At 40.3% G+C, this 12,001-nt stretch overlaps 1 protein-coding gene across 15 annotated transcripts in view; it reads left to right on the forward strand.

The window, feature by feature from the left end:
• ST18 (ST18 C2H2C-type zinc finger transcription factor) overlaps positions 1–12,001 on the forward strand; it is a 194,904-nt gene that overhangs the window by 58,986 nt on the left and 123,917 nt on the right. The window lies entirely within an intron of this gene.

Below are 12,001 nucleotides of genomic sequence, written 5' to 3' on the forward strand. Positions count from 1 at the left end.
GTATTACATCATTCCATTGAATTAGAAATCATGTTTTTGTTTTCAAAAACGGCTTCTGCCATGTTTGGTCAAGAAAGCATATCTCTTTGTACAAGAAATGCATGGTAAAAAGTTTTTCTTTTTAAAAAGCTAAAATTCAATTCCACCCTGTATTGACTAAACAGCATAATATTTTTACATATTTGTTCAGAAAATATAAAGCTGGCACTTGCCCTCTCATTTCATAAAGCTGCGACTTTATCCTCTGATGCCTTGGTAAAGCAGACTAATAGAAATCCTTGGCACACATTAGTTACCTAAGGGAATAATAGAACTATTTGCTGTAATCGTTTGGCAAAAGGACATAAACATATGGCTTTGGTTTATATTCAGCACTGCCAGTTGTGCAAAGTTGCATGGATGAGGTATACAACAGCAGTGACAACTCTGAAATCAGAAGTGAGAATCAAAATAAATCATCCTCATTACAGAACCATCCAAGCTTGTCTCTAGTCTAACATTTATGTTGCTGTTATGCATTTTCAAATGTGAGATCCCTCTTTGAAAAATTCTCCTTCAAAAATATACATAGCATTTGGCTATCACTAATCATAGTGTTCAGGAATGGATTACATAGTATGTCGTCTCAAACTGAATCTGTTTTCAGATTTAGATTTAATGTTTAGACTTATTTATTTTAGTTTTGGAGCAGGAGATCTAAATAGCTGAAGTAGTCTGACAACAATAGTAATGCTAAAACAAAATTAAAAAGCCTGAAAGAAGTTATCTTGTGTGGCGAGTCCCAGGGAAGAGGCAGCAGCTGTAAGGAGGGGTGGGGCAAGACCAAGCTGGTGAGTTATTTCAAGAGGTCCAGTAGGCAAGGTGGAGTCAGTCTGGAGTCACTGGAGCCAGGACGATGGGAGACAGAGGTGAATCAGTCATTGGCAACCATGAATAGGGGACCCTCCATGACAGTGAGAACTGATCAACTCCTTTGTGACAGAGCAGGGGGCCAGATGGACCTGCACCATGCCAGAGACTAATTCCTGCGGGGTCATGGTTACAAGGAGACTAGGCACTAGGGAAAGCATTGTAAGGATAAACCAGAATTAAAACACAGAATTAAAACACCTCTGTGTTGAGAGCGTTTGTGGGTCCTGTGACAATCCAAGTTCAGAAACCACACCATGGAAGACATCCCTAATAGCTATTTTGAAATTCTGTGCCTGCTGATTAAAAAACAAATAACCAACATAGCTGAAAAATCCATCTGATATTCTTTAAAAAGAAAGAAAAATGTGAGATTGTTTCTGTTTGAATCTCTAAAAGAAGCCACATGGCCTAGTTGTCATAATAGTTCAACATCTTTATTTTAGTTGTATATAAAAGATCTGTAAGTTTCTCCCCAAGAGAATGGTGAAATGGTAATTTTTTTAAAAAATTGTGCCTCTGACATTGTTAAACATGATCCATGTATTCATGTCATAGAAATGTCATAGAAACCAAAAATTATCCTGATGTAGCATAGAAATCAATACAAGAGTGGATCTAAAGTGAATTTTTCATTCTTTTTGATCTAGATTTAAAGTATTATATAAAAATCAGTTGATTGGATCCCATTTTTTTCCAGGCAATAATTTATTAAATCTATAACCTGGTTGCAAATAACAACAACAACAACAACAACAACAAAATTTTATTTGTATCCCGCCCTCCCCACCGAAGCAGGCTCAGGGCGGCTAACAACACAATTTAGGTTTAGTTATACAGAAATAGATAAAAATACATTTAAACATTGTAAACATTTTAATTAAAATTCTACGTGGGCTTTAAAAGTTGATTAAATTAAAATTAATAAGTGCTAATGCTATGTTTGCTGTTTATGTTTATGATGGCGGTTTCCTTAGCAATTTCCGTTTTCATCAGCGAACGCCAGTCGGAAGAGGAAGGTCTTGCAGACCCTGCGGAACTGTTCAAGGTCCCTCAGGGCCCGCATTTCCTATGGAAGTTGGTTCCATAGGCTCGGGGCTATAGAGGAGAAGGCCCGGTTACGGGTACTTTGCAGCTTCACCTCTCTCGGTCCGGGGATAGTCAGCAAGTTTTTCCTGGCTGACCTCAGTGCTCTCTGGGGTTCATGTGGGGAAAGACGGTCCCTAAGGTAGACAGGTCCTTGACCATATAGGGCTTTAAAGGTAATGACCAGCACTTTGTAACGAACCCGGTATATGACTGGCAGCCAGTGCAGTTCGCGCAGCCCAGGCTGTATGTGCTCCCATTTAGGAAGCCCTAACAACAGTCTAGCTGCTGCGTTCTGCACCAGCTGCAGCTTCCGGGTTCGGTACAGAGGCAGCCCCATGTAGAGGGCATTACAGTAATCCAGTCTCGAGGTGACCGTTGCATGAAGCACCATTGCCAGATCTTGGCGCTCTAGGAAGGGAGCCAACTGCTTTGCCCGCCTTAGATGGAAAAAGGCTGACTTGGCAGTGGCTGCAATCTGGGCCTCCATTGATAATGCAGGCTCCAGTAAAACTCCCAGGCTCCTAACCCGGTGCGCCGCCTTCAGCGGCGCCCCGTCGAAGATCGGGAGAGGTATTTCCCTTCCCCGAGCGCCCCGACCCAGACAGAGGACTTCTGTCTTCGCTGGATTCAGTTTCAGCCCGCTCCTCCTCAACCAGGTTGCCAAATCCTGCAGGGCCCAGTCTAAGTTCTCTGGGACGCAGTCAGGCCGACCGTCCATTAGCAGATAGATGCAAATAACACTAATGGACACTTGTTATTCATAACCAGGTAATCTCCAAGAATTTTGAATCATACAGACTTATACCCTGATCCTTTGCAGCATTTACATCTGTTTACCACTGGCACAAATAACTTTGCAGTGTTGATGTTTTCCATTTGGGGACAGGCTTTTGTGGTTTTCCTGTTGCTGCTGTGACTGACAATACAGTGCAGCAGCAATGGAACTTCCACATGTCAGGCATCCCAGGTCATGCAGTGAAACTTAGGCTGTGGTAGTACCTAAGATTATCAATGGCCAGTCAGAAGCTCAGGAGGCAAAAGTCTCACCTGGCCCTCCCCACTTTCTAAAATCACTTGTTGGCACCAGAAAAGGCATTGGCATGTGCAATGGCATCCATAGGCACCACACGAGTGACCCCTAAGTTAACATGTATCATTTTAATATACCAGTGTCTTTTGCATGTGTGGTTGACATTACGCAACATCGAGTCATACCCTCTGATATGTGATCAGACATTACACTTTTTAGTGGAGACTGGTTATGGCATTGGGCTGGTAGCCATCAAAATGTCTAGTATGCACAGCTGGGCTGAGATAATGTAGAGGCCAGTTGAATGAACTGGCACCTCCAGGTGATGTCTGTGCATATGGTTGCAACAATTTCTGTGATGCTAGAGACCACTGCATGGGGCCAGGAGACTGTATGAACTGGCCCCAAATGTTGAGTATAGGTAAGGAACAGGCAATAAATCAGCACCACAATCCTATGAAGGGTTGCTCTGATCTCAGTGGGATTAGATTGAAGTAACTCTGTATAGGATTGCACTGCAAGTAACTTACCCCCTGTCCCCTGCAAATTAATGAAGCAGTCCTGCATACATCTGAATGTATAGAAGGTCACAATGTAGAGGTGAGATGAGAAAACAATTCCCAGGCAGCTAGCTTTTAACATAACATCTTAATCTTTTGATAATGGTTTGAACATACAGCTACAGAGACAGATCATCATGCCTTAAAGGTAAATCCTTCCCAAATGGTGCATATCCAGCTCTACCAAGAAAGAAAAAAGTCTGTAGCAAGAGAAAAAAATGTGTTGTACATTTTGAAAGGACACAGGTCTTATCAGACAGACACACACACACACACACAGAGCAGTATGGTATATAGTTTCCATTCTTAACTAAGTGTGATCTCATCTTTTCAAAATGGCACCAATGATTCTCACCAGCAACTGTGACTAACCATAGTCTCTTTCTTTTAAAGTATAAAGGGAAGACTTTGAAGAGGTATATGAAATTCTTCATAAAGATAATGAAAATCAGCATCAAAATATAATACGAATGCTCGTTTTATCCTTTAAACTCAACAAAACATGCACTTCTTTTTCCTCCAAAGAGTTTATAAAAAATAACCAAGTTGAATATATTTTTTGATCAAGGACACTTCTTGTCACAGTTGGAAGTTACGCTATTAAAACAGGGACATTTGTATTAGTTATTCAATATAATGTCTATAATAAAAATAACATATCATTATCATCATCAGCTGCCTTTGGCATCAACAGATGTTTACCATGGATGGTGGGTGGTGCATCAGCATCTGTGCCAGTACAGGATTGCCATACATAGTATTGTGCTAGCAGTATGTCATCTTGACTCAGGATTTTACCTGGCTCATTACTAAGAATTACAGAAACTACACCAATGGCAGTCATTCATCTGATGTAATGTTCATAGGAAAGGGTGGGGGTTTTTTTTGCAGCACTGAATGGAGCATAATAAGATGTGAGGAATGGGAATGAAGGAATATACAGTATTTTGAAGCCATTTTGATAGTATGGAGCAAGCTGCATAGGTACAATACTAAGGCCATTGTCACCGAGTGTGATCAAACCTGGAAGTTGATATGGCAGTCTTTCAGCTTTGAAAAAGCTGGCAGTGTTTGAGGTGTGCTGCAGCAATCAGACAGTGCCCGCCCAGCTGCGGGGAGAGGCATGCGCTACATGCACCAGTGAAGTATTCACATTGCTGCTGCATGTGTGCGGCACATGCATAGTGTGTCCCAGCCATTCAGATGGTTGGAAATGCACTATGAAGGCATGGCAAGGAGTTTGCCACTAGGAACTATCCAGTGGCTATTAAACTAGGAGTTCAGGCATCAGGATATGAGGTAGGTGTGATTGCCTGGCAGGGGCCAGATTTGCACATATGAATCTTTAATACAGGGGTGAGGGATCAAACTCCCGTCTGATCACACTCACTGAGTTATTAAACCAGTATATGAACTATATTACTCTGTATCTGCTATCTTTTAGATGTCAGCATTTGCTATCTTTTAGATGTCAGAAAGGAGGCTAGAACATCCAAGAAAACATAATCTCTTTTATTGGTTAGTGAGTTTCCAAGGCTCTTGATTTAAGCCCTTTAGCATTTGCAGATCATAAAGGACAGGAAACTTAGGGCACAGTCTCATTCATTCTGTCATACATACATCCAACTCACAAACCCACATACTTCTCTTTGTTCGGTCAGTCATAGTTTGTGTGCAGCCATTGGCCTTTACAATCTAAGTTATATGTACAAACAGTTGGTATCTAAAATTCTAAAGTTACAACTCTCTATCACATTTCTACACGCATTTCTTCTCTTACTTGGAGTTAGTCATACTATATTATTACTATCTTGTAATGGTTCCAGACTATTTCTATTGAAGCCATAACGTGGCCTGGGAAGGGCAGCATAAATGAAGTATTGCAGAACTGCCTATACACAGTGGGATTTATACATTATAAGCATGCTATGTGAGATAGACTATATTTCTAGTGCTATGCAGAGCTTGTTAAAATAGGCAAAGTAAACTGACTTCATACATATGGTAGTATACTGCGTTAAACACAAACACAGTTAACATTTCAGTGGACAAAGCAGTAAGTCATCCATCATAGATTGAGACAGAATGCTAGAAATGCTGGATCATGATGGAGCATACCTATTTCAAATTCTTTTGCGTGGCATATTGAAAACAAATGCAGCATACATTCTTTTAACATAATACTTAAAAGAAAATTTAAAGGTTGCTGTGTCATCCAGATTCTAACACCCTGGACCAGAAGTTCAGCATAGTTCCAATGAAAGAACATCCTAATAAAGGGTTTAATGCTGCAGTCCTGAACAGAGTTGTCCATTGACTTCAGTGGACTTAAAAGCATATAACTCTGCCTAGGTTTGCTCCATTAGTAGCATTAGGTAACTACAGTTAGGTGATGCCAAGCAGCCTTGTCTATCAAGCATTCTCCAAGACTGTATGACAGGCAAAGATCTGCTTAAATGACTGAGAACTACAGAGCAGCCATATCCAGTGAGCATTACACCCCATTCCTGAGGAATAATGCTTTTTTTTTTTGAGGGGGGGGGCTTGTTTTGTGTGAGTGGACTGTTTTATATTCAACAGACACCCGCAGACCAGGATGATGGGTTTACATTGCTATGTTCATCATACTAAATAGGTCTAGCCAGTTTAATCTTAATCTGTTTAAACATCTGTCATAAATTCAAATGATTTTCCTAAAGAAAGAAAATCAATAGAAAGAATCACCTATATTGATTTGGCTGGTGTTTTTTGCCCATTGTGTGGTTTTTAAATATTCATGACAAAATAAAATCCAAGTAACTGCTGTTGGGAAAAGAGGCAGCAGGCCTTCCTCCCCCTTTTTTTTTTTGCTTCACAATTAAAAGAGAAGTACAGTGATTGGTGTGGTATTTATTATGAAATGATGACAAAGGGGTACCAGTGGTTTTAATAGTTTGCACTTACAGGAGCAGTTGTTAATTTTGTCAGCAGAGTTGCAGGTGAAATAATGCACATTGGATAAATAGTCTGTATTGGTTTAACTGAACATAATATATAGTGTGTTCTGGAGTTGTTTGTCTCAATAGACTATAGTAATCAAAAGTAATGAACCTATTATGTGCAGGACCTTGGAGAGCATAGAATGGCAGTAAAAGTGTGGCACATAAAAGGTTTATTAAAGGAAATTAAAGTCCATCATTGCCACACCTGCTCCCCTATTATAAGTCTATGGCAGGTCAGTGCCTTCAATCACTAGTCAGCATCAGAGAACACAGCCATGTTTCCCATTACCATTGCAGTCACATTGCAACCAATCCCACATACTGTTTGAATAGCAGCAAGCAACTACAGGCAAGTTTCAGTCTTTGATCAAACAAACATGTTATTTTTATAATCACAGTGGCTGCTAATCATTAGCAGTAAATCTAGCTGATAAAATATGACATTCTGTTTCTTACCACTGGGTACTGTTGAAAATATGTATTTTTTTTTTCTGGTTTCAGATTTCATGCGACAAACATGGAAGCAACAGAGTTATTCAAGTATTTGCATAACATTTTCAAAAATCTGTTCAAGCATTTGACTGCTTGTTTATTCCTGTAAAGAGCTATTTAGGTCATATGTCATGTACCATATGTTCCGTGTCTCATGTAGTCCTCTGTAATAATTAGCTGGAAAAAATAGAGAGGCACACAAATGTTGTTTCATCTTTCAATTGGTTAATTCAACCTTCTTTCCCTTCTTCATAGACTTGAACAGGGAGATGTTCTGTGCTTTGTATAAACCTTACAATATTAACATATTGAGAAGCATCCTTCAACATTTGACTGGGGACAATATGTACACTTTTAAACAATTAGATGAATAATGAGTTGATAATAATAATACATATGAAAAAACTATGTTCATATTTATAATTTCAATGGATAATGAGCAGTTAGTAACTCCAGTTTGCATTTTAAACAGCCAATGATGTTCCATCCAAATAAAAATTACTGAAAATTTGCAATATGAGAGTAAAGCACTGCTAGAAACTGAAGAATATAGTAATGGTATGATCTAGATAACATTGCATTCAGCAGTGCCACTGTAGACTCATTTACACAGCTATTTAATATGGTTAGATTTGAATTACTAAAATCTGAGACCCAGTCTACATGTCAGTCTCCCCATATGGCATAACCACACATTATAAAATCACATGCTACACATTACAGCAGAGACATGGAGAACACAGTGAAGAAGATTAAGTTTCCACAAATGCATACCCTCATCAAGTCCTTCTGTTCTGAACAAATTGCTCAATTGCTTGATCACGGGCACAGAATATCATATTTTTTTCACACTATGGGCAAATTTTTCCAGGCCATTGGTCAATTAATTTTCTTTGTGATAGGAAGATTGCATTAACACACCAGAAGTATGCTATCTATGGAGTTTCCTCAAGGATCTATTCTCAATTCTCCTCTCTTTTTACACACTGTCCCTGGGTATCATTTTCCCTTGAAACTTCCCTCTTCCATCCAATCCTGTATCTCCAATTACCTGACTTGAAATTTCCACACATATATTCCATCCTCGCAAATTGTTCTAGTGTATTCTCCTCTCCACCACTCATTTTCTCTCTTCTGACCATTTTTAGGAAGTGTTCCCCTTTGACATGAATTTGTCTTTCTGATGTCTGTAAATCTGATGTCTCTAAATCACCATGTACATTGATGTGGTCTATAAATAAATATTATTAGTTTATTGTTCAAGGAAATAAGGTAGGGAGAGAATGGTTCATTGGTCTGGACCTTTTCGAAGGCAACATTTGCATAAGCCCCATACTTTCATGAACCCCTTTCTTCCCTTGTAAAATACTGACTAGCAAAAAAGGGACCTGGGTCAGCTTCACCTATGACCGCTGGAATACTTCATAAGGACATAAGAGAAGCCATGTTGGATCAGGCCAATGGCCCATCCAGTCCAACACACACACACACACTGTGGCTAATAGCCACTGATGGACCTCTGCTCCATATTTTTTATCTAACCCCCTCTTGAAGCTGGCTATTCTTGTAGCCACCACTACCTCTTGTGGCAGTGAATTCCACATGTTTATCTCCCTTTGGGTGAAGAAGTACTTCCTTTTTTTCCATTTTAACCCAACTGCTCAGCAATTTCATTGAAAGCCCACGAGTTCTTGTATTGCAAGAAAGGGAAAAAAGTACTTCTTTTTCTACTTTCTCCATCCCATGCATAATCTTGTAAACCTCTATCATGTCACCCCACAGTCGACGTTTCTCCAAGCTAAAGAGCCCCAAGTGTTTTAACCTTTCTTCATAAGGAAAGTGTTCCAACCCTTTAATCATTCTAGTTGCCCTTTTCTGGACTTTTTCCAATGCTATAATATCCTTTTTGAGGTGCGATGACCAGAATTGTACACAGTATTTCAAATGAGACCGCATCATCGATTTATAGAGGGGCATTATGATACTGGCTGATTTGTTTTCAGTTCCCTTCCTAATAATTCCCAACATGGCGTTGGCCTTTTTTATTGCAATTGCACACTGTCTTGACATTTTCAGTGAGTTATCTACCACGACCCCAAGATCTCTCTCTTGGTCAGTCTCTGCCAGTTCACACCCCATCAACTTTTATTTGTAGCTGGGATTTTTGGCCCCAGTGTGCATTACTTTGCACTTGGCCACACTGAACCTCATCTGCCACGTTGACGCCCACTCACCCAGCCTCAACAGATCCCTTTGGAGTTCCTCACAATCCTCTCTGGTTCTCACCACCCTGAACAATTTAGTGTCATCTGCAAACTTGGCCACTTCACTGCTTACTCCCAACTCCAAATCATTTATGAACAAGTTAAAGAGCATAGGACCCAGTACTGAGCCCTGCAGCACCCCACTGCTTACCGTCCTGCAGTGCGAAGACTGCCCATTTATACTCACTCTCTGCTTCCTATTAATTAGCCAGTTTTTGATCCACAAGAGGACCTGTCCTTTTACTCCATGACTCTCGAGCTTACTAAGGAGCCTTTGATGAGGAACTTTATCAAAAACTTTCTGGAAGTCAAGGTAAACAACATCTATTGGGTCTCCTTTGTCCACATGTTTGTTCACCCCCTCAAAGAAATGTAACAGGTTAGTGAGGCAAGATCTTCCCTTATAGAACCCATGCTGAGTCTTCCTCAACAACTCGTGTTCATCAATGTGCCTACTCATTCTGTCCTTGATAATGGTTTCTTCTAACTTTCCCAGTATTGAAGTCAGACTGACTGGCCTGTAATTTCCCGGATCTCCTCTGGAACCCTTTTTAAAGATGGGGGTGACATTTGCTACCTTCCAGTCCTCAGGAATGGAGGCAGATTTCAATGAAATATTTTTGTCAGGAGATCCACAAGTTCAACTTTGAGTTCTTTGAGAACTCTTGGATGTATGCCATCCGGACCTGGTGACTTATTAGTTTTTAATTCGTCTATCAGTTGTAGGACCTCCTCTCTTGTCACCTCAATCTTTCAACACCCCTTCCAATATAAGTGGTTCTGGAGCAGGCAAACACTTCTCATCTTCCACAGTGAAGATGGAGGCAAAAAATTCATTTAGCTTCTCAGCCATTTCCCTATCCTCCTTCAGTAATCCTTTTACCCCTTGGCCCTACTGCCTCCCTGGCTGGTTTCTTGCTTCTAATATATTTGAAGAAATTTTTATTGTTGGTCTTTATGTTTTTGCAATATGCTCCTCATAGTCCCTTTTTGCCTGCCTGATCACAGACTTGCATTTGATTTGCCACTGCCTGTGTTCCCTTTTATTAATCTCACTTGAACTAGCTTTCCACTGCTTAAAGGAGTCCTTACCTTTTACAGCTTCCATTACTTTGTTTGTTAACCATGCAGGCCTTTTCTTATACCTGTTTGTGCCTTTCCTAACTTGTGGTATATATTTTATCTGAGCTTCTAATACTGCAGTTTTAAATAGCCTCCAAGCTTCCCCAGGGGTTTTGACTGTATTTACCTTTCCTTTCAGTTTCCTCTTCACATGCTTCCTCATCTCAGAGAATTTACCCCTTTTAAAGTTAAACATGGTTGTGCTGGTCTTTTGGGGCAACTCTCTATTTATACAAATGGTGAAATCAATAACGTTATGGTCACTGCTCCCAAGTGGTGCAATCACTTTTACATCTCTCACCAAGTCTTGGGCATTACTTAGGACCAAATCCAGGATTGCCCCACCCCTGGAAGGTTCTGAGACCATCTGCTCCATAGCACAGTCATTGAGAGCATCTAGAAACTCAATCTCTTTCTCTCGACCAGAACGCATATTGATCCAATCAATCTGCGGGTAGTTAAAATCACCTATTACGACACAGTTTTTATGTTTAGCCGCTATCTTTAATCCTTCCATCACATTGTAATCGTCCTATCTCTTTTGATTTGGTGGGCGATAACAAACTCCCATAGTTAAATTTCCTTTTGGGCCCTCTATTTCAACCCAAAGCATTTATAGAAGGGAATCTAATTCTTTGACCTCAGTCTTACTGGACTGTATACCCTCTCTGACATACAGAGCCACCCCACCTCCAACCCTTCCCTCCCTATCCTTCCGATATAACTTATATCCAGGAATCACCGTGTCCCACTGATTCTCCTCATTCCACCAAGTTTCTGAATTCCCACAATGTCTATGTTTTCTCCCAACACTAAACATTCCAACTCACCAATTTTACTTTGAACACTTCTAGCATTTGTATACAAACATCTATAATTTCCCAGGCAAACTAGACCCACAACCTTCCTCCTGCTGCCTCGAGACTTTGGCAGACACTCCATACTGTTTGTCACCATCTCAGTGGACAACTCTGATCCACTACCCGGTAGAAAAGTAACAGCTAACCCTTCATCTCTTTGAGATGAGTCCTCCCGAACCAGAGACATTTCATCTCCTGTTGGCTTTCCCCCAAGATTTAGTTTAAAAACTGCTCTGCCACCTTTTTGATTTTAAGCGCCAGCAGCCTGGTTCCATCTGGGGACAAGTGGAGACCGTCTCTTTTACTTAGCCTTGAAAGGAAGGCATACAAAAAACAGAGAATCCCTGAAAGTTTTTGATTAGCTGGAAACTGTATTGTTATATTTTAAGTTCTGTATTTCTCTTTCTCCATTGCCTCATTTGTGTGCTTTGAATAAACTTTTAAAAACTGAAGAAACTTTCCATGCGTAGTCTCCCCTGTAGGCCCACTGCTCAACTCACACATCAAGAAAGATCCAGGAAAGAGAGGCAATTGCCTTGCTAGAGACAACAATCTTCCTCAGACAGAGAAGGTACATTGCCGAAGAGGTGTCATCGAGCACAAGAGCCCCAAGTCAGTGTTACAAAAAAAGATTCAACCTCATAAAGAGAGTAAAGCATTTTCAGCTGTTAAAGACAGGGATCTTCTAAAATTA

Source organism: Heteronotia binoei, chromosome 7 (genome assembly GCF_032191835.1).
Source record: "Heteronotia binoei isolate CCM8104 ecotype False Entrance Well chromosome 7, APGP_CSIRO_Hbin_v1, whole genome shotgun sequence".
Lineage (NCBI taxonomy): Eukaryota > Metazoa > Chordata > Lepidosauria > Squamata > Gekkonidae > Heteronotia > Heteronotia binoei.